The sequence below is a fragment of the Tupaia chinensis genome, unplaced genomic scaffold, assembly GCF_000334495.1.
Source record: "Tupaia chinensis unplaced genomic scaffold, TupChi_1.0 Scaffold150006_1, whole genome shotgun sequence".
NCBI classification, from domain to species: domain Eukaryota; kingdom Metazoa; phylum Chordata; class Mammalia; order Scandentia; family Tupaiidae; genus Tupaia; species Tupaia belangeri.
The window spans coordinates 2,745,112-2,768,318 of NW_006209847.1; positions in this window are offsets into that span (position 1 = coordinate 2,745,112).

Sequence of the window (23,207 nt, forward strand, 5' to 3'; positions counted from 1 at the left end):
AAAGTATTAAAATTTTCAGTTCAGTTACTATATTTTTCAGCTCCGGAATTTTTACTTAGTTTTTTAAAAATGCTTTTACTCTTGATTTGATTATTATACACTGTATGCATGTTTTAAAAAAACATACTGTATTCTACAAATATATACATTGAATATATGTAAAACCAACATAATAATTTTTTAAGAAAGAGGAAATGATTTCTATCTCTAAATCAAATTTACTATTTTGTTCATGCATTGTTTTCCTAATATAATTTAATCTTGTGTCTATGTACCCTTGTAACTCAATAAACTTTTTTAGAATGATTACTTTCAAAGACTTTGTCAGGCATTTTGTAGATCTCTGGTTTTTAAGGGTGAATTACTAGAGCTTTATTTTGTTTCCTTGTGGTGTCATGCTTCCCTGGTTTATCATGATCTTTGTAGCTTTATATTGCTGTTTGTGTATTTGAAGTACCAGCACCTTGTCTCGACCCGCGAGACAGTGGAACAGGTTTCCTGAGGGAAGGAGTGAGAAACGGGACGTACGGCGCACTATCACAGCACGGAGATGACGCAGTGTCTCTTCAGGGTCGTCTCTTTATTGTAGGCAGCACGGAGACAACACAATGTCCAGGGTCATCCGGAGCCGACACAATGGAGCCGACACAATGGAGCCGACACAACGGGGGTCGTCCGGAGACGACGCAGCGTCACAGCTCAGGGTCGTCTAGAGACGACGCAGCGTCACAGCTCAGGGTCATCCGGAGACGACGCAGTGTCGCAGCTCAGGGTCGTCCGGAGAATGGCGCGGTGTCGCAGCTCAGGGCCGTCTTCTTCCTGGTTGTCTGTGTCGTCTTCCTGGTCGTCTGGCGATTATGGGCCAGAGATCGTGCTTATATACACATTGGTGGGCCGTGATTGGTTGAATGAAGGATAGCAAAAGGTGGGTTATGATTGGTTGCTTTGTGGACCAATCATGAGGTACCCGGATATGTAAATCTGAGGGATTCTAAGCTCACCGATTTGCTATGTGAAGTGGCCAATCAGAGTGTGGTGTCGAAGGTGAGGTTTTTGAAAGGGAGCCAGTTGTGGCCTTTGTAATTGTTTGCGCTCTGAGCCTAAGATGGCAATAGTAAAAGACTCATGAAAAATGGCCTCGGCAGACTCGCTGGTGCACAGCCTCCCACAGCACCTGTTTTAGTCTTCATAGACAGACTTTAGCAGTAAAATCTCTTCACCAGTTAAGCATGTTGGTGGGATTCATGCAGGCAAAGACCCTGATAATTAAGGTTGTAGGCCAGCTTTTAAGATCTATTTAATGGTTGTTTAAATCATCTGCCCTACTTTGTTCTTAACTACTCTCAGGTGATATAGTTGTGCCAATTATCTGAGTATTCTGTATGAGTTAGGACAAAAGTAGACCTTCCAGATAGTACTCCAAATGGATGAGGAAGTCAGGCATTTTTTTACTCTTTTTTTTTTTTATTCTCCATGGGAGATTTTGTAGTGTGAGGAAATCTCTGTGGGATAGCATGATGCTGGATTGAAAGATGAGTGATGTGGGGTGAGTGGAACTTTTTAATGTTGCCTTCTATGTATGTATGTATGTATGTATGTATTTATTTTACATACTTTCACTGAACATCACTACAGCATGCAAAATGTGATTTTCCAGTCAGAACAAGTTATAAAATGGCTAAATCATACATGTTATCATCAACAAATAATTTTCCATTTCTTGTTTTTTTGTATATACATATGTATTTTCTCCCTATAATGTTGCTTTTCTTATTTCTGTGTTTTACCTGGGAACTGTAACCTCTCACTTGTTTACAAATGTATTTTATTTCATACATGGTTGTTTAATCTGTGTTTCTGGGGAATGCAGTGCATCAAGAGCTAGAACTAACTTCTGCCATCTTGTTGATGTTGCTTAGTTATAAATGCATAATTTTCCATTTACTAATCCCTCTGGCCTATGGCCATCAAAATTTCATTCTCTGTTTCTATGAAATTTACTTTATTTTTAAATTTTGTGTATTTTCTTCATGGTAGCCCATGTGTACATACAAGAGGAAGAGAGAGAAACAAGCCTGAAAGGGTCTCTTCGTATGATGATCCCTTTCCCCAGTCCTCCAGTTTATCAGGACCCAGAACCTTGGGCATTCAAGAGCATGTGCCCAACATATTTTCAGACGAAACCAGGGATCTGAACCTGCAGTTAACCATGTGACTTCCAGCACTGCGGTTCAGTTTGCCACTGACTGTGTTATCAGGATAGGACAGAATTTGACTATTTTAGAAACGAAGTCTATTTTCTGTAGAGAAAATACCAGCAGTACCACTCATAACTCAAAGACTACTTTTAAGTGTGAATTGGAAAGACTCCCTTTACCTGGCCCTGTGACACAATGATAATGTGCTACACAAGAGAAGTCACATCCTAAATGGCAACCATTGTTGGAATCCCTGGTTAGTTCAGCCAGAAACACACATGAGTGTGTGTATGTATGACTGGCTACAGGATAGGAGGAAGGGGATCATGGCATGATCAGATCCTGTGGATGGTGCTCATCTCTCTCTCTCTCTCTCTCTCTCTCTCTCATTCATGCACTATATCATGAATGATGAAAAATTTTAAAAGAAAAAAACTATTTGAATTTGGAGAAATTTTTTTTGAGAGGTTTTTGCTATAGGTGCATGTGCTCACCAGAAAGACAGAGAAAGACAGAGAGACAAAAAGGCAGAAATCATCCCCCTGGGGAGAGGGCCACGCCGCAATCCCTTCTCCTCCGTTCTCCTCTGGGGATCTTGGGCACGCACGCACACACGCCTGGCGTGAGTTTAAGCCACTGGAACCATGGTCGACTACATGGGAGTCCTGCCACATAGCCATTACGCTAACTGCTGGTCCCAGAATTTGGAGAAATTTTAATGTATTTTAATATATCTCTGATGTCAAATAAAAACAAAAAAAAATCACTCTTACGTAAATTATATAAATCCAAATAGTGAACAAAACACTATAGAGAGAATTAAAATTTTCATCACAGTAATTAGGAACTCAGAATTATAAGATGTAATTTATATTCATTTATATATTTATTTATTTTATTTCAATGCTCACTTGTGTTCTTTTTTTACACAAGTAGTTACTAAATTTAAAGGCTTTTTTGTGACATTATCCTTAAAATGTATTAAAAAAGACTTGGAGTTGAGCAATTGATGTCTGTAATTCAACTAACAACTAGCCAATTCCTTTTTTTTAAAGACAGAGATTTTCGTTATAGGGCACATGCATTTGCCAGAGAGATAGAGAGAGATAGACAGAAAGTGAGAAATCACCCCTCAGGGGAATGGCCATGCCAAAATCCCTTCTCCTCAATTCTCCTGTTGGGATTTTGGGCATGTATGCACACATACTTGGCATGAGTTTTAAGCCAGTGCTTCTGGGACTCGAACTATGGTCACTATGTGGGAGTCCTGCAATGTAACCTGCAATGTAATCTGCTAGTCCCACAACTAACTAATTCTAAACTCACATATCAGGGGTTTATTTAAACCAACCAAGCATTTTTTCTTCTGAAATGTTATGACTTTTGCACAAGTTCTATCCTTGTCTTTGTGTTTTCTTAATATATGTTAAACCCTTAGTGTTTTAAACTTATTGCCTCAGAGGGTTTTATATGTTTTTTATGTTTTATATATATATATAGTTTATTCCATGAGTGAGAGAGAGAGAGAGAGAGGAGAGAGATGTGGCACCCCTGACAAGGTCTTGACACCAAAACCACCTTTAGTCTCAGCCAGTACCTATCATAGGCACGTGCATGTCTGATGTACTCAGGAAGGTCTCTGGACTTGAACCCTATCGTGGTATTGCCTTGCATAGCATTGCATTGCAGTGTTTTGCAGCTATACTACTATCTGGCCCCCTAAGAGTTAATCTTTAAGAGTTAATCCAAAGACCTCTTCTTACTGATCTAACCCTAGGTGATAGATAAGTTTTTCCTTGTCTTTCAGGCAGAAACTATAGCAGAACATCACTCAATCTCAGAGTCAAAACTATATTGCCTAGATCAAATTTCATTGTAATTATTTCAATGAAATGTTATCAAGGATATTAATAATAGCATAAAATTTTTATGACTCTATACCTATTTATTCAAGATGATATTATTATGTATAAAATGAAGACTTGACCTTTAAATTTAGTTTTGAATTGTGGGATTTTAAGTCAAGATAAGCCTTCCTTTTTCTACTATTTTCTATATTGGAAAAATTGGCTCCAATAGAAAAATTTGATATGTTGACATCAACGATGTAGACTTTGTAAATATTATCACTTCTAATTTTTATAAAAAGTTCTGAATGACTTTGATACTTCTAAGGACATTATATATATTGCATTTTGTTTTATGCATCATTTCATTTAAAACACAGAGCCAAATTAGAACTTAAAAAATAAATTTCTATAAAGATAGTTTTGAAATAGTTTTGGCTTATGTTCTGTAATTTACATCTTTATTAATGTCACCAACAGTTTCTCTAAAAGCATGCACTGCATCTAATTGAGTTTTAATGACATAATGGCAACAGCAACTTGACTTTCTCAATTGTGGATTCTGCAATGGTTTCAGATTTGCATTTGGTAAATGTGTTTTGAAAACATTTCAATATTTCACTGAAGCCAAACAGTAGTAATTACATAGTCCTTGGATAGTGCTAAAAAAGAAAATAAAGCTAAGTGATGACAGAAAAAGTTTTTTGCTTCTTGTTAATCAAGTTTTAAAAATATATAAAACTAGAAATTTAGAATGCCTTGGAAATTTTTTCAAGAGTTTCTTATATATTTTACAATTCAGACTTCTTAAGTTCCTAGGGTTATAATTTTTTTGGCATTGACTTATTTTATATATTAATTATATATAACTTTATGAATCAACAAATATATACAAAGCCCTTAACCAGAATCTGGCTTTGTATTTCATTTCCTAAGTAGTGTGTAATGTTTGTAATATTATTTATTATAAGCTTTTGTATTCTGCATAAGCATTCTGCCATAAAGCTCATAAGTTTAACTTTAATTTTCTGCTAAATAAAGAAAGTCCCCATTATCGTGCACATAAAGTTTCTTAGTGATCTTCTGAATGGTGAGCATCACTTTCCCAAAAACTGAATCATGCATTATGAGCTCAAAAATAGTAAGCCATTATTTTTGCCATAAATATATAATGTCTTTGCTGTATTCTTTATAATTAGGTGTATATCCTTCATAATTAGGTGTATAAAATAACTCCAGTTTATAAGTAATATTGTTGATAAGTATTTTGCTTTGTTCATGATTACTAAAATGCTGTAAATGCTGCAGTTGTATACTCAATCAATTTCAGTTAATTTTTATATTCTCAAAGAACTGGCAATACAAAACAAACCAAAAAAATTAAAAAGCATGGAATCATTGAGATAATAAACTAACCAGAATATAATTTTTTGCATTATTTTGTGTAATTTGTATGTAATAAATTTCTTAAAACCTTTTTATTTATAGTGTCTTTTGGAAAACTAAGAAACCAATGTACTTGGATTAACAGACAGTATGTTTTGTGTAATAAGTACTATATAATTTTCCTGTTCCTGTTTTTCTTGAATTTCTCTATTAATTATTTTCATGTGGATTTATAGTAAATTTATCCATGAATCATCAGGACAAAAATTATGGTCACATTTTATCCATACTAGTAGCTCTGCAATACTTTTTATTTAAAAACAATTTTCTATCATTTTCTTCAAAATTGTATTCGATACTCATAACTTTATATTATTGTATAATAACTTTCTATTTTCTGAGAGCAACCACTTTTATTTTAATTATTAGAGGTTATGTGCGCTTGGCAGAGACAGAGAGAGAGCAATAGAGAAGCAGAATAAGAAAAAGGGAGAGAGCACTCCCTAATGAGGCATGATCTGGCTGCAATTTCTTCTCTTACATTTCTCAGTCCCATGGGGGTTTGGGGGACACATGACCATGCACCCAGAATGTTTTTCAATTTACCAGGTCATGGATTATAAACCATGGTTAACCATGTGAGATCTAGCTCCCTTAACCACTAAACTATGGTTCTGGCTCAACAGTGATTATTTTAAAAATATTTTTGATATCTAATTTTAGTTTTGCATTTTATTATTTTAAATAATTTACATATAGACATGTGATGTTGCTAAATTTTATTAGAAATTAATGTCTATATTAAAAAATTAGCGATTTTTTTGAAACACCAAAGAGTAAGTATCATGTAATTTGTGGATAATTACATGGCAATCTCTGTTTTCAAAAACATTGTTTTTATTCATAAGAATGTGCACGCACATATGAGAGACAGAGATAGAGAGCACTTTCTGCAGAGTTTGGTCATGCTCCTATCTCCTTCATCCTTTGTCAGATCCTAGCACATGAGCGTACACCCAGCGCATCCTGAACTGCCCCAACCAAGGCCTCAAACCATGGCTGCCATGTGGGATCCTGCCTCTCTCAGGCAGCTGTGCCACACACACAGCCCCTAGTCTTTAATTTATATGTATGCTCAAGCAGCTGTGCCACAGACACAGCCCCTAGTCTTTAATTTATATGTATGCAGTATTCTGGAGGTTATTAATGGAGCACGGATATTGGTTATTGTACAGTGATTCATGTAATAATGAAATAGTTGTGCTACATTTAATCACCTCATTAATACCATCTGGTACAGTAAACAAAAGTGGATAAAATGAACTAAAATATAGAATGTCAAATTTAGCTATGTTCTAATATTAATGCAGAATTTTAAAATTGGATATTTACTGATTACTAAGTATACCAGATGTAAAAAAGCATCAATTTAGAGGCAAAATGTATCTTGGTTACGGTCAGATCGACAAGGTTTTTGAATTATAAAATTTGTTCCTCTTTCTTAAGTTTATTGACATGACATTATGCATACATATACCCACATATGTACATCTGTGTCTCAGGATAATATACTCCCATTGGTCATAAAGTTGTCATAATCAGTTTTCCAGAACAAGATTTTACCACTATAAGAAAATTGTCAATATAAGTAAGAAAAAAGTCAATCTTTGAAGTCAACAGTTTTAATACTGACCCCACTACATTATAAAGAAGATAGTTGTGTGTAAAAAGTATGATGTTCTTGTGTAGTGAACCCCTTGAAAAATTGACCATGACAGACTGACGAGTTAGAATTTGTTCCTTAATTAAAAGTCGTGGAACAATTGGCAACCATTTTATATAACGTATCCTTCTCCCTTTGAACAAAATTGATTGGAATGCAGATGGGTAACAGACCTAAGCCAGGCAATTCATAGTCCTTTACTTAGTACGTAGGACTAGAATCACGACGGAATCCACCTTTTTTGAGCAGATGAGCCAGAAACATTAAAAATCAGATATCAAGACCAGGAGATGGTATAATGGTTATATCACTAGACTCCCACATGTCTGACCCTGGTTCAAGTCCTGGATGCTGTGGCTTGAAACAAGCCTGTGTGTGTACATGTGTGCCCAAAATCCTCAGAAGTGAATGGAGGAGAAGGGATTGTGGCATGGCCATTCCTCCTGTGGGGTGATTTCTCGCTTTCTGTCTCTTTGTGCATGTCTGGGGAGCACATGCACCGTATAGCAAAAATCTTTCTGAAAAAAAAAAAAAAGAAAAAAAATCAGATGTCTGCAGACCAGCCAATGGCATGGGGGTTAAGGCAGCTGAATCCTATATGGCCCACCCTTCCAGGACCCAGAGGCTTGAAAAATACACTGGGCATGTGTGTGTGTATGTGTGTGTGTGTGTGTGTGTGTGTGTGTACGTGTGTATGCCCAAACTCCCAAGAAGGGATTGCAGTGTGCCCATCCACCTCCCCAGGTGAGGGGTTGCTTCCCTCTTTTTCTCTCTTTACTTCAATAAGGTACATGAAGTGAGTACATGCACCTTACATCAAGTTGTCTTTAACCATGTTTCATAGAATAAATAGAAAACGCAAACAGAAAAACCTTTTCTGCAAAGAGGGCAGAGAAAATGTGAAGAGAGTCTTAATGGCATCCCAGTACCTCATCTCAGGCCCACCAGAGGCCTGGTATCACCTCTGAGTCTGAGCGCTATAAATCACCCTTCTAGTCCTTGATAAAGCAGTATTTAGAAGACAGAAGCACACACACACACACACACACACACACACACACGCACTTTTGTTTTTGTTTGTCTTTACTTAAGAACAACTTCAGGTACAATTCCTTTGTTTAGGTAGACAGAGAAAGTCACATGGAAGAAGATAGCTTTTGTTTTTCCAAAACACTTGAGTACTGCTTCTTAATTACGAAAAAATAAAATGGCAAAATATTCAAGGCCCAATAGAAAGGGGCAAAATCTCCTGTGGTACCGCAAGGCTCCCCTCCTAGATGACGTCCCTTCCTGTGCGAAGCTAGGCACTGGCTGGAAGCAGGCTGAGGGGGAAAGGCATCTATGGAAGAAAGAGATTTAAATGGCAACCCTTACCTTTTGACGTTTAACATAATTAGAACCTTTCTGATGAATTGTGATGGCATTTGGAAACAGTTTGACTCCTCTGAATGAAGGAAGCCCAATTCATGAAACAGAGAATTTTTCTATGGTGAAATATTGGATTTCTTTTTCTTTTTTTTCTTTTTTTTTTTTTTTTTAAGAGAGAGATATTTTTGCTATAGGGCATACATGAGTTCACCAGAGAGACAGAGAGAGACAGAGAGTGAGAAATTATCATCCCAGGGATGATGAACACCTGACATAAGTTTCAAGCCTCTGGATCTAGGACTCAAACTGTGGTCAGCCACATGGGAGTCCACGATCATAACCACTATGCTATCTGCTGGTCCTGATATTGGATTTCTCATTAATCCGGGGAATGGCCTGAGAGCTTAGTTGGAAATAAAAGAGACATAGCCATATATTGCCACAAGTCTCTTTTTAAAATCATGACTCTAATCAATTTTTTTTTTTCTAATCAGTTTTAGCTAGGGTTGTCTTCATTAGCTGCAACTAAAGGAATCCTGACAAGTATAGTATTGGGGGATAATATTTGGGGATCACACACCGACCTAAACCTATTGTATAAATTAGTCCTGACTTCAACTATTAATGTTTCATAACACTTTGTAAACTGCAAAATAGTGTGTTACATTCAGTAATGATAATAATGCAATATAAAAATGTAATATTGTTAAGACTTCCTACCAGCAGCTTCCCCTCTGGAAGAGTAAAATGAATTGGAATCTCTCCTGTCAATGACCAATGATGATTTCTCACCTAGAAAACATCTCCAAATATCTAGTTTATTTGGAGACTGTAAAATTCACTCAGAGCAACACGTTGTTGTATGGAAGGTTGTTGTTTAAAATCTACTTGATTTATTCAATGATTTCACAGTAAATCAACTGCCTTTTGCATGCAGTAAAACATTTCTGTTAAACAACAGGTCGATTGGCTAAGCATCACTATTTTGTTGTTTTCTGTAAAACGTTAGTGAGTAAAATATTTTTATGGTTGCATTGCTTAAAGAACACTATTGCAATAGCTTTGATTTACTAACCTAATTTACACCCATATGAACTGCCACTTTCAGCTGCATTTATCTTCTTTAGTCATCCCAGTCATTTCTAAATACCAGTGTTATAGCTCTCTGTAATACCATTATTTTTCTTTAATCTTGAAAGAACATAGACAACTTCTAAAATAAGTTATTTGTTATATGTCTTTGAAGAGAGTTTCAAAATATGAGCAAGGTTGATTGGATGGTAACTTCTGGCTCTTTAGAGTGTTATGTTTTTCTTCTGTAGGTGGCTAGCATATCTCTTCAACCTCAGTTGCTTCCCCACAAGATCATATTCAAGTAGCTTATCTGTATATTTTTTAATTCAAACACTGCATAATCCTTTTCCATTGTTTGGGGACCAGCAGTTAGCGTAATGGCTATGTCGCTGGACTCCCACGTAGTCGACCGCGGTTCGCGTCCCGGACCCGGTGGCTTAAAAATCTCACGCCGGGTGCGTGTGCATGCGTGCCCAAGATCCCGAGAGGAGAATGGAGGAGAAGGGATTGAGGCATGGCCATCCCCCCTGGGGGGTGATTTCTCGCTTTCTGTCTCTGTCTCTGTCTGTCTGGCGAGCGCCCTATAGCAAAAACCTCTCCAAAAAAAACCAAAAAAAAAAAAAAATAAAATTGCTTGCAAACATCTTATAAATAAGGGGCCAGCAGATGACATAGCGGTACGTTGCTGAACTTTACATGACTGACTGAAGTTCAAATCCTGGACCTGGTGGCTTGAAAATCAATCTAGGTGCGAGTGTGTGTGTGTGTGTGTGTGTGTGCCCAAGATCCTGGAAGGAGAATGGAGAAGGGACTGCAGCATGGCCATATCCCTTGGGGGATGATTTCTCACTTCCCCCCTCACTATATCTATGTCTGTTCCCTCTCTCTCTCTCTCTCTCTCTCTTTCTCTTTCTCTCTCTCTCTCTCTTCAGCAAGCACATGTACCCTAAGGCAAAAAGAAAACTCTGAGATGGAAAAAATTCTCAGAAAATTTGTTACTCTTGTAAGATACTGATCCCAATATTTCTCCGTTACCCAGACATGTATTTTATCTGAACAGGGAAGCATCTTCAGAAAAAAAAATTATATATATATATATGTGTTTGTGTGTGTATACATATGTATACACACATGTATATATACTATATATACATATATACACACACATATATATATGTGAATCTATATATCTATATAAAATAAGTAAATAGGTTAGTTATGAGTCTAAGGGTATAAGGAGCTGGTAAAATGTTTACCTCATGAGTTAATCTCTGTTACAAGGTATAATGCTTACTGCTTACCACACTGATATGGAAATAACGAGAGCACTGACCATATGTTAGATATGTATTGGCAAGTTCTGCCAAAATGAGAAACTGAATGATTCAAAGTATACTATTTCCAGGGTCAAGATATATTTTGATATTTTTCTAGAGTTCAGATGCCACTTTTTTGTGGAAGGGTCTCTACAAAGGGTATTTTGCAAAGCAAAACCAAACCAAACCAAAGCCAAAATCACAGGGCAAGTTAGGATTGAGTGTGATATATTCACCGAATATGAGATGATCCATTGGTTTGAACTAAATCTGGCAAGTAATTTTTGGTTGATTTTAATAAAATAATTATGGCAAGAGAAAACTATGGTATTTGATGTTTAATTCATTGACTGTCTCTATTTCCAAGTTTTTATAATGTAGTTCATTAACATGTTCATAGAAATCACCATATTTCTTGAGATTATACAGAATCTTAGCTTTAAAACTGTCTTTTTTAGCATGTATCATTACAATAAACTACAGTAGAAGGAAGTTTCTGAGGGAGTATTTTTTAAAATACTAACATTTTATTTGAAATGACTATATTCATGACATACAAGGAACACAAATCTGAGAGTTTTGACATGTCTTGCCTCCTGGTCCAATTGCCTCAAAACTAATTTTTAATGAATTTTTATTCTTTGGGCAGTGGGAAAACTAAATATCACTTGCTTGCATAGAAAAAGGTCAGACCACCCTCATTTATAATTTATTGAAGGACATGAGAAGGATTTTTGAAGATGCCTCCCTGTTCAGGTAAGATGCATGTCTGGGTAACTTGGGGAAATATTGAGATCAGCATCTTACAAGAGTGACAAATTTTCTGAGAATTTTTTTTTTCTATCTCAAAGTATTATCTTTGTGATCCCTGTCTCCCTGTGGATGGTGAATTCATGCACTTGTTGTTTTCTGGAAGTATTTAGCCTGGGTTTCATGACCCCTTGAATTTGAATTTTTCTGTAGGACATCATATGGTACTGTTGGAATTTCACCCTTCTAATCTTTCAGCTTCTGCTATAGAGAGCAGACATTGGATATATATTGAGTGGGGACATACCAAGTCTGTCTTTCATAGCCTGGCTAGCTTCACTTAGCATTAAGTCTTCCATATCCATCCACTTTGTATCAAATGGCAGGGTCTCATTGCTTTTTATGGCTGAATAGTATTCCATAGTGTACATATGCCACATTTTTTCAATCCATTCATCTATTTTTGGACATTTGGGGTGATTCCATGTCCTAGCCATTGTAAATAATGCTGCAATAAACATGGATTTGCAAGTGTTTTTCTGACTGAGGTTTTTTCTGTCTTTCAGGTAATTAACTAAGAGTAGAATTGCTGGGTCATATGGCAGTTCTATTTGTAGGTTTCTTTTATTTACTTTTTTTTTTTTGGAGAGGTTTTTGCCATAGGGCGCATGTGCTCGCCAGATAGACAGAGAGAGACATAGAGACAGAAAGCCAGAAATCACCCCCCAGGGGGGATGGCCACGCTGCAATCCCTTCTTCTCCATTCTCCTCTCGGGATCTTAGGCATGCACGCAGACGCGCTCGGCCTGAGTTTTAAGCCGCCGGGTCCGGTACTCGAACTGCGGTCGACTACATGGGAGTCCAGCGACATAGCCATTACGCTAACTGCTGGTCCCCTATTTGTAGGTTTCTGAGGAATCTCCATATCATTCTCCACATTGGTTGTATTAATTTATATTCCCACCAACAGTGTAGGATAGTTCCCTTTTCATTGCAGCCTCACCAGCATTTATCGTTATTTATTTTTTACATTTTAGTTATTCTAACTGGGGTTAAGTGATATCTCATGAGGAAACATTTTTAAAATCAAGTTTAGAAGAAAAATCATGAATTATTTTTCAGGTATAAAAATTGACCAAAATAAAGAACATGTCATAGTTAGGAAATAATCCAAAATAAGGGAATAAATTATTCAAAATAAAGTCCAAACATAGAATTCAGAGAAGAAAACTATCATCAATTAAGTAAAACAGAAGAAAATAATCCCAATAAATTAACAGATACTTAGAAGAGAAACAAATGAGAGAGAGAGAACTATCTTTTGGAATTTCTGTTTCACTTTCATCATTTAGCTAGAATTTTGACTTGATCCCAAGAATGAGGTGCACTCATGTGATTTACAATAGATGTTCCTCCTCTGATCTCTAAAAGCAGTTTGTGTATATTCTATCACAGCATCTTTTACACTGCACTGACTGTTGATTCATATCTTTCCTCATTGACTGAGGACTGGGGATTGAGTATTATTCATCTGTTTATCTCTAGTTGCACAGTGTCTGGCCAAAATAACTGCTTATAATTGTTGGAGAAATGAATAAACTCAAGTTTCCAACCCCTATAAATCTCAAATAGGTGAATGAAAACTATTTCTTTCACTTGACATTCAGACCCTCACAATCTCTTGGGCTTCTTTCCTTCTTTGTTGGCTCTCCCTTCTTAGCTCCCTTTGGTCATTTCACCTTGTTATCCAGATCTCTTAAAGTTCAAGTATTTCAAGACTCAGTTCTTAATCTTTTCTTTTTTTCTCTCCTATCAATACTCAAGTCCTTGAGAGTCTCATTTGGTCTCATGGCTTTATGCCCCACTAATGACTCACAACTATGTAACTTCAATCCAGAACTCTCCCCAGAACACTAGAATACTTATTTGACTGCCTACCATACATTTCTATTTAGATGATTAATGAGCATCTTTACCTTAATATGTCCAAAATTAAAAATCTCTGGTTCCCAGTCCACCGAAACATGCTCAGTCAGTAGAAACTCCATCACTGCTTTTATAGACCAAAATCCTAGAGTTATTTTTTCTCTCATACTCCATATTCAGTATGTCTGCAAATACTTTCACCTCTATTTCGAAACTGTATCCTAAGTTTGTTAACTTCTATTTACTTAGCTATCACCTTGACAAACCTCCTGCCTTTTCTAGCTCATGTTAAGTCCCAAAGCAGCAATTGGAATAATCCTATTACATATAACTTAGATTCCTGCTCAAACTCTCCAATGGCATCCAATATCACTGAGTAAAATCAAGTCAATTTAACAGCTTAAAGGCTCATGATCTCCAATCTGCCCTCCTACTGCATCTCTTGCTATTGTACACTCAGATTTAGCCACTCTGACTTTCTTGAAATTCTTTTAGTAAGCCTTTCTTGATGTCCCCACTTAAAATTATAAATAAACCTTAGGGATCAGCAGTTGACATAATGACTGTTGCTGACTCCCATGTAGTCGACCATGGTTCAAGTCTAGGACCTGGTGACTTAAACTCACTCCGGGTGTGTGTGTGTGTGCACGCCCAAGATCCCGAGAGGAGAATGGAGGAGAAGGGATTGTGGTGTGGCCATCCTCCCTGGAGGGGTGATTTCTTGCTTTCTGTCTCTCGGTCTCTCTGTCCTTCTGGAGAGTACATGCACCCTATAGCAAAAACTTCTCCAAAAAAGAGAAAAGAAAAGAAAAAAATTATAAACCCTCTATGCAAACCTTCCTTGTTTTAATTTACTCTTTTAAGACCATCTACCGTCCTTTAAGATTAACATACTCTTAAAATTTTATTGTCTTTTTCCCTTTACTAGACTGTAAGTCCCTTGAGGCTAGGAGTTTTTGTCTATTCTGTTCAATATTGTATCTCCAGTGTCTGAAACAGTGCTTGTCACATAATAGGTATTCAGTTGACAATTATTCAATAAAATAATTGAAAATGTTATTTATTCACTCATTTGTTCATTCAGTAAATACTTATTTAGGAGCCTCTATGCTCTCAGTATTGTCCTCGGCTGTTTAATACAGTCCCACTTCAATAACCTAGGATTTTGTCCAATGATGGTAACTTTTGTCTGTTACTCAGAAAAATTTAATGAATTCTCTTTTTGTTAATTCCTTATGGATCACTATATATGCGTTTCTTTTTCTACTCTCCCAGTTATTCCTCCACATGTCATAGCTTATTCCTCCTCCCTTCATTTGTCTGCCTCTCTTTGCAGAAGTCAGATAAATATGACTTAACCAAGTAATTTAAGTACCAAATTTTTAACTGTCATGTTTTAAGCTATATGTGGATATGAAAAGCAAGCTTCCTCAGTCTCCAACATTTGTAAGTAACCAATTCTTTCTCAGATCTTTGAAATACTTTTATCCATCTATTCTGCTCTTTTGAGCATTTTCACTTAATATATACATATATTAAACTCTTCTGATTCCATTTTGTTAACTTTTCCATTTTAAGACATTTTATAATAAGATCACCTTTTATTATTGTGTGTGTGTGTGTGTGTGTGTGTGAGTATCTGGAAATACCATTTGTGAGAAGCTAATTCTGAATTATCATCTAAAGATGATAATTTCATATTGCATTTTATAACTTGCTTGTCATTTTAAAACCAACTACATTTCTCAGAATGCTCTTAATTAAAATGCACTTTTCTAGGCTTTATTCAGCTAAGTGACAGTTGAGACTTGTAAGCTATATGAAGACAGTAATATTTATATGTTTGTTTTTCATTGACGAATTCCCTGCATCTACAACTGTGCTGGGCACATAATTGACACTTAACAAATATTTGCTGAATGCATAAATAAATTAGATGAGATGGAAATGAACAGTGAATATACTTGACTAAAGGTAAAAATGGCGTTGGTAAATATGGACAAAACAACTGAAAATGTATAGAGCAGTTAGTAAGTGGGTGTTGCTTTTTTATGGCTTTAATTTTTTTCTTTGTTTTTAGAGAGATTTTTGTTATAGGGTATGTGTGCTTGCAGGAGAGACAGAGAGAGACAGAGAGACAGAAAGACACAAATCACTTCCAGAGGGGATAGCCACACCACAATCCCTTCACCTCTATTCTCCTCCTGAGATTCTGGGCATGTATGCACACATGCTGGGAGTGTTTAAAGCCACCATGTTTGTGACTTGAACCACGGTCAACTACCTGGGAGTCCAGCGATGTAACCATTGTATAATCTGCTGGTCTCATATTGCTTTAATTTTTAAGTAAGACAAGGGCATATAATTTTCTTCTGATGTCTTGAAATTTGGGAAAATATGAAAATCCTGGCCAGGTAAGTTTTTGAAGGGATTGGTACAAAACTAAGGTTTTTCCTTTGTCCCTTGGTGCACCAAGCAAAGACATGGATGGGGGTAGTCAGCAGTTTAAGGAGCCACAGCAGCATAAGAAGTGAGTTATGGATCTCTAACCATATAATGAATGCATGGGTCTCAAATACACCAGTCTCAATTCTCAGAGGGCAGGTTGAAAGGAAATATAAAATGAGTATCAAATTAGATAACATACAGTATTCACAACAAGAGTTTGATAAATGATAGTCATAAGCTTAGCCATTTCTGGATTCTTTATTATGCCATAGCATTGCACGCATGTACCACCCACACAGCCATCTAGTGGATAGATGCTTGCCATGGTGGATAGGCATTACGTTTTGACTAGAATTACTCATGTAAATATAAGAGAGCTACCTTTTTAAATCAAACTTAAAAAACTCTTTCACCACATCACACAGGACAACTCCTTTTTCAAAATCTCCCTCGTAACCCATATGTAAATTTGGGAGTCCAGAATAATCTGATACTTAAAAGTAAGTTTACTTATTCTAAAGCAATAATATAAAAAATGAAAAAGAAAATCATCAGGCCAGCAGGTGGCATAGTCGTTAAGGTGCTGAACTCTCACATGGCCAAACAAGGTTCAAGTCCTAGACCAGTGGCTTGAAAATCACACCAGGCCCATGTGTGTGCTTGCCCAAAAGCCCAAGAGGAAAATAGAGGAAAAGAGACAGTGGCATGGCCATACTCTCTCAGGGGGTGATTTCTCACTTTCTCTTTCTCTCTGGCAAGCACACACACCCTATAGCAAAAATCTCAAATAAATAAATAAATAAATAAATAAATAAAATCTTCTTTTCCAGTCTGCAGCTTGAGCTTTGTGGTAACAGAAATATTTTAGGTAGTGGAGTGTAATCATCTAAAAGCATTTTGATCTTCCAAATAGTTTTGTTCCCAGGAGAATTCTCAGTGGAAGCCCAGGACAAAGAGTGACAAGAAACCAGACTCCTTGACTCACCGTCCGCCCCCCACCCCAAAACACACACCAACCAAAGACCTGTTAAAATGTAGCCATTGTGTGTGTGTGGGGGGGGCGCACAAAAAGACAAGAAAATAACAGTACAGTTGAGACCATTCTGTGGTACACCACTAAGACAGGAACAGGTCCCTATAGACGCGACATTTTCTTTGATCTCTGTCTCAGAAGGTGCCTACAGGGGCAGTCCTCCACACGTGTCTCTCTTAATCACTACAGTTCACCACATGTCTCTTCAGTGGATTCTGGACCCACTTTTCCTTATACTTTCTACCAGGAATTGCGTGAAAATGAAAGGATATGAGTAGATACCATAATTCTACTCACATATCCAACTAGTAATTTGCTTACCACAAATGTGTTTGATCTACACACACTTTATCTCTAAACTCTGTTCTGACGTTTTTTAAAACTAGGATGTGAAAGTAAATGTAGATCTGATGGTAAATCCTTCAGTGAAGTTTATTTGCCCTAAAAATATTTATAAATTAGGAAAAGGTGCTACAGAAGGGGTCACACTGAGAATGGACTTCAATTGGAATTGCTTGATTTGTGCCAGTTTTCTTCTAAAGGCTAAATAGCATGTTTTAGTTTGTTTGTTTTTTTGAGAGGTTTTTGCTATTGGGCACGTGCGCTCACCAGACAGACAGAGAGAGAGAGACAGAGAGATAGAAAGCGAGAAATTACCCCCCAGGGGGGATGGCCACGCCGCAATCCCTTCTCCTCCATTCTCCTCTCCGGATCTTGGGCACGCACGCACACGCACCTGGCATGAGTTTTAAGCCACAGGATCCGGGACATGAACTGCGGTTGACTACGTGGGAGTCCAGCGACATAGCCATTACACTAACTGCTGGTCCCCCTAAATAGCATGTTTTAATTGTATATGTGGAAACATAATGACTGCAGGAAGTTTAGGCATCTCTAAAGAGGAGTGTTTCACATTTCTCAAAGGAAATAAAATATGAATAAAACAAATGTGAGACTCCAAATATTATTTCAAGTTTTAGACGCTATAGCTATTTAATATTTCACTTGGCTAGAATATTAAGTTAATGATTATTATCTGAGTATAATATATTCATTGGTTTTGTCCTTTAGATAAGAATATTAAGCCTAAAATAAAATTAATAGCAACTCCACATTAACCTTTGGGATTACTAATTACCAATTAAATTGGCAAATGAGTTTTGCTAGAAAAATCTCATTCTGACTCCATAAAAACCAAAGGCCTTTAAAGCACTTCATCAAGTCCAGATTTTGGAAAAAAAATGTTATCACCTATTTTTTTTTTTTTTAAGATAGGGTCTTGCCATGTCCTAATCCTCCTGCCTGAGCCTCCCAGTAGGACTACAGGCAGACACTCCACAACCGGTTCTTGTTTTTTTATTCCCTTTTTTTTAAGCTTTTTTTTTTTTTTTTTTGCCATAGGGTGTGTGCGCTCACCAGAAAGACAGGGACAATGAGAGGAAAAGTGAGAAATCACCCCCTGGGGGAATGATCACCCCACGATCTCTACTTTTCCATTTTGTTCCTGAGATTTTGGGCATGCATGCACGTGTGCTCTGTGTGAGTTTCAAACCTCTGGATCTGGTACTTGATACATCGGAGTCCAGCATCTTAACCACTATGCCACTGACTGGCCCCAACAAGTTCTTTTTTAGACAGAATCTTGCTATATTGCCCAGGCCAGTTTTGAGCTCCTAGTCCTCTTGTTTCAGCCCCATCCTGCCATCCCCACTCACTGGAATTACAGAGCAAGTGACCCTACCAGCCTTTAGGTAGGACCTGGAATCAAACTAAGTCTTCCCATACGGCCCCAACCTGCAGGGCACAGAGCACAGTATCTTGGCATCATATGCCACTGTGACTGGGCCTTGACTAAATTATATTACCTTTTTATGTATTTGTTCTCCCTCTAGTCTTCTGGCTTGCCAGTCACAGAGGCTTGCCTCTGTGACTACAGTAGAATACATCATATGATTTGTAATTATTCAGACAGTGTCCTTTTGGAGTTTGTTAGTTCACTCATTCATTCACTTTGTTTATTCTCTATATCAGCTGTTTAGTTGTAGTCTATAAAAGTGAATCAAGATTAACTAAGCAAAAATGAATGAATGAGTGATTAAATAACATGGGATAGCTTAAAATTTCAAAGGAAAGATGATGATCTGGTCTCTAGCTTTCTCTTTTTAAGTCAAAACCAGAGACTCTACTCATCTGGGAAGGAAAACAGATGCATATTCTCTTTTGGTTCTGTTGTATTGGGTGAATGTTCTCCAAATATTGTGCACACATGTGGGTGTGGGTGTGAGAAAGAAAGGAAAGAGGCAGAGAGACCCTTACCAGTCTAGCTTGGGAGCGTGCCTATCTCTTTCTTGGTCAGGAGCAAGTAGCATCTGAATAGAAATTCTGATCATATCCATTAGTGGATATGCACATTTTTAAAGCAAATGCCTATTTGAGGATGCAGTTAACAAATAAGGAAAAACTGATGCTGGATAAATTGAAACAGTAGATGACCACGGTAGAGCTGTAGTTAGTTCTCTTAAAGTATGTGCTGAGCACGCCACTTGGTGCTATATTCTAAAAACGCACAGGTACTTTAATTGCCATTCCTACTTTCTAGCAGCTCACATGTAGATAGAACACATTACATTTCTTTGTAACAACATTGGTATTATTTCTATGTTCTCCTTCCTCTTCACTGCTCTAAGTAATTTTATCATAAACATCCTGGCAACAAGTGTATATTTATCATTTTTACTTGTGATAAATTTCTGAGTGTGATATTCATGAATCAAAGGATATAAAATTTTTACTCATATTGAGTACATGTGTTTAGAGACATACAAAAATATCCGGAAGATGTGCACTAAAATGTTGTCAATAGCTACTACTGTGATATATTTCTATTCGTAAAGAGGCCCTATCATTAAAATCAATTTACAAGTGTATTGGGGGACAGAAAACTGTCTAGACTGCTTATTTTGTCTTCTTGCTCATTTTACTCTATGAGGAATCTGACATTTTTCACCTCGATAAGAAATTTTTAAAAGGTCTAGAGGCCCATTTAAAAAAAAATAAATTGCAATATAGCTTGTGCACTTGCCAGAGAGAGAGAGACAGAGAATGAGAGAGAACATGAGAAACCACCCCCAAAGGGGGATGACCATGCCTCGATCCCTTCTTTTCCATCTCTCCTCTTAGGATTTTGGTCACATACACATGCGCACACACCTAGTATGTTTTTCAAGCCACCAGATCCAGGACTCGAACCATGCAGTTGGCTATGTGGGATCCAGCGGCCTTAACCACCATGCCATTTGACTGGGCTATGATTCCTTTCTTAATAACAAAAAACAAAAAAGCATCCCATTTTGACATAATTTCAGGTTAGCAGAAAAGTTGCAACTTTTCAAAGAGCTACAACTACATATAGGTTCACCCACATTCTTTTTTTTTTCTTTTTTTCTTCTTTTTTCCTTTTTTTGGAGAGGTTTTTGCTATAGGGTGCGTGCGCTCACCAGAAAGACAGAGAGAGACAGAGAGATAGAAAGCGAGAAATCACCCCCCGGGGGATGGCCACGCTGCAATCCCTTCTCTTCTATTCTCCTCTCGGGATCTTGGGCACACATGCACGTGCGCCTGGCGTGAGTTTAAGCCACCAGGCCTGGGACTCGAACTGTGGTCGACTACATGGGATTCCAACAACATAGCCATTACGCCAACAGCTGGTCCCCATCCACATTCTTCAAGTGTTAGAATTTTGTGTTTTGGGGGCCACAGGTGATGTGGTGCCTAACAGTGCTGGACTCCCAGATGCCCAATCACGGTTTGAGTCCCAGACCTGGCGATTTGTTTTCTCTATTTCCCTGTCTCTTATTCTGTCACTTTCTGGTCAAGTTAAAATAAAAAGGGGCCAGCAGTTAGGGTAATGGCTATGTCGCTGGACTCCCATGTAGTCGACCATGGTTCAAGTCCCAGACCCGGTGGCTTAAACACATGCTGGGCACGTGTGCGTGCATGCCCAAGATCCTAAGAGGAGAATGGAGGAGAAGGGATTGTGGCATGTCCATCCCCTCTGGGGGGTGATTTCTCACTTTCTATTTCTCTCTGTCTTTCTGGCAAGCACACGTGCCCTATAGCAAAAACCTCTCCAAAAAAAAAAAAAAAGTTAAAAATAAATAAAATACAGTTAAATAAAATAATTCTTTGAAAAAAACAATTTTATATTTTCTTTCTCTGTCTCTGTTTTCATATATAGGATACATATATATTATTTTTTCCTTATCTATTTGAGACTGAGTTGCAGACGCAAGACTCCTATAACTCTGAAGTAGAGTCTGACTCCATTTTTTGATGTTTAGATGCTGGCAAACTTTTAAACCTGGCTCCCTCATGCCCTCTGCTCCAATTGGAGAAAGTTAATAAGAAAGCCAGGTGCCTTTCCCCTTGGTGCCATCAAGAAATTCAAACTTATGCAAGCCCCTGCCTGTATAGGGAAACCCTCAGTCTGGCCTCACCCTCTTAACCACAGCAAAAACTGAGAAATAGCCTTCCTCCCGTCTCCTGGTCCTGCTTGGTAGGCCTGTCTTGTCCTTCTAAGATAACATGTATTATGTAAGTAACAAATAAAACTTTATGAACCCCTCTCTGACCATAAATCTCCACATTGGAACCAAATTTTTGATAAAGGTCTATCCTATACCTGCAAAATAGTCACAACAAACCTTAGGTAGATTCTCTTACATAATCACAGTATAATTATGAAAACTGGGAAATTAGCATTAATACACTATTATTTTCAAATCTACAGACCTTACCCAGACAGCCCACCCATCTCAGTCATATTTACAGCTTAAAATCTTGGCTTATACTGTGAGTCAAGTGCCATGTATTTTTAGCATCCTTTATTGAAACTATTCCAGAGTTTTTCCTTGTCTTTCCTGACATTGACATTTTTGATGAGTACTGCTCAGTTATTTTGCAGAATGCTTCTCAACTTGAGTTTGATTTTTTTTTTTTTAATAATTAAATTCAGGTTGTGTTGTGTGAGAAGTTGCCTTTGTTACTGTCTGGTGCCTTTGTGTGATTTTTGCTCTAACAAAGAGCTTTTGACATTGCTATCATTTCTTATATCTCTCAGGTAAGGAGAAATTTCAATAAGAATCCAGACTTAAGTCTCAAATACCCAAAGGCTAAGACAATACCATTGCACAATGTTTTCTAACGTCCCTCTTAGCTCTGATTTTGGAACGATAGAAGTAGGAGTCATGGCGAGATGGTGCACCAAGCCCTGAATATTTGTGCTTTGGAAAACTTTCTAAAGTTCTCCTCTCTTCAAGCTTGCTTGAGATGTGGCTGAAGAGACGCCATGTTAAATCTCTCTTTGAACAAACCTGTTCCTCAGTCTTGATGAGCTACTCTAGAAGCTCAAGGAACTAGCAAAAACCAAAACTAAGGGGGAGGGATGTGGTTTCTAGTAATATTAATTGTATTACAAGGTGCTGGACTGATCAATGGCTTTCACATTTTAAAACAGATCTTTTTGGGTTATTTAAAATAAACAGGTTACTATCATAAGCACAGAATAAACAGGGTAAGGTTATTTCCAGAGAAAAGAAATCCAACCTACCTCTGTCCAAAACTCTGCTTCTTCCCAATTATTATTCTCTCCTTCCCTTTAAAGCTGAGCTCTTAGAGAGGACTGAACCCTTGGTGTCCCCACTTCTTCAGCTCCAGTCAGTTCCACAGTGACCTCAGTGTTGCTTCTTCATCCTTTTTGTGGCACCTGATCAGTTTTGATCATGTCTTCCTTTGCCATCTGATTGAATACCTTTATTTGTATGGCTTGCTCTCCCACCCTGTAAATATTGCTCCTCCTTGGGAACTCAGGCATGACCCTCTTCTCCCTCTTCAATGAACTCAGCGATGTCTATAGCTGTAGTTCCCACTTTCCCATAATGATCAATATCCCAACCTGTAGCCCAGTCCTCTCTCCTAAGCTCCAGGATTTTAGGCCCATCTGTCGAATTCACCGTAAGGTCTCCCACGAACTTCAACCTTGCCATTAGCTCCTTTATGCCCTTGACTTGCTGTGACTTAGCACCCACCTCAGACAATGATTCTAACAACTAATGACTGTTTTTTTTTTTTTTTTTTTTT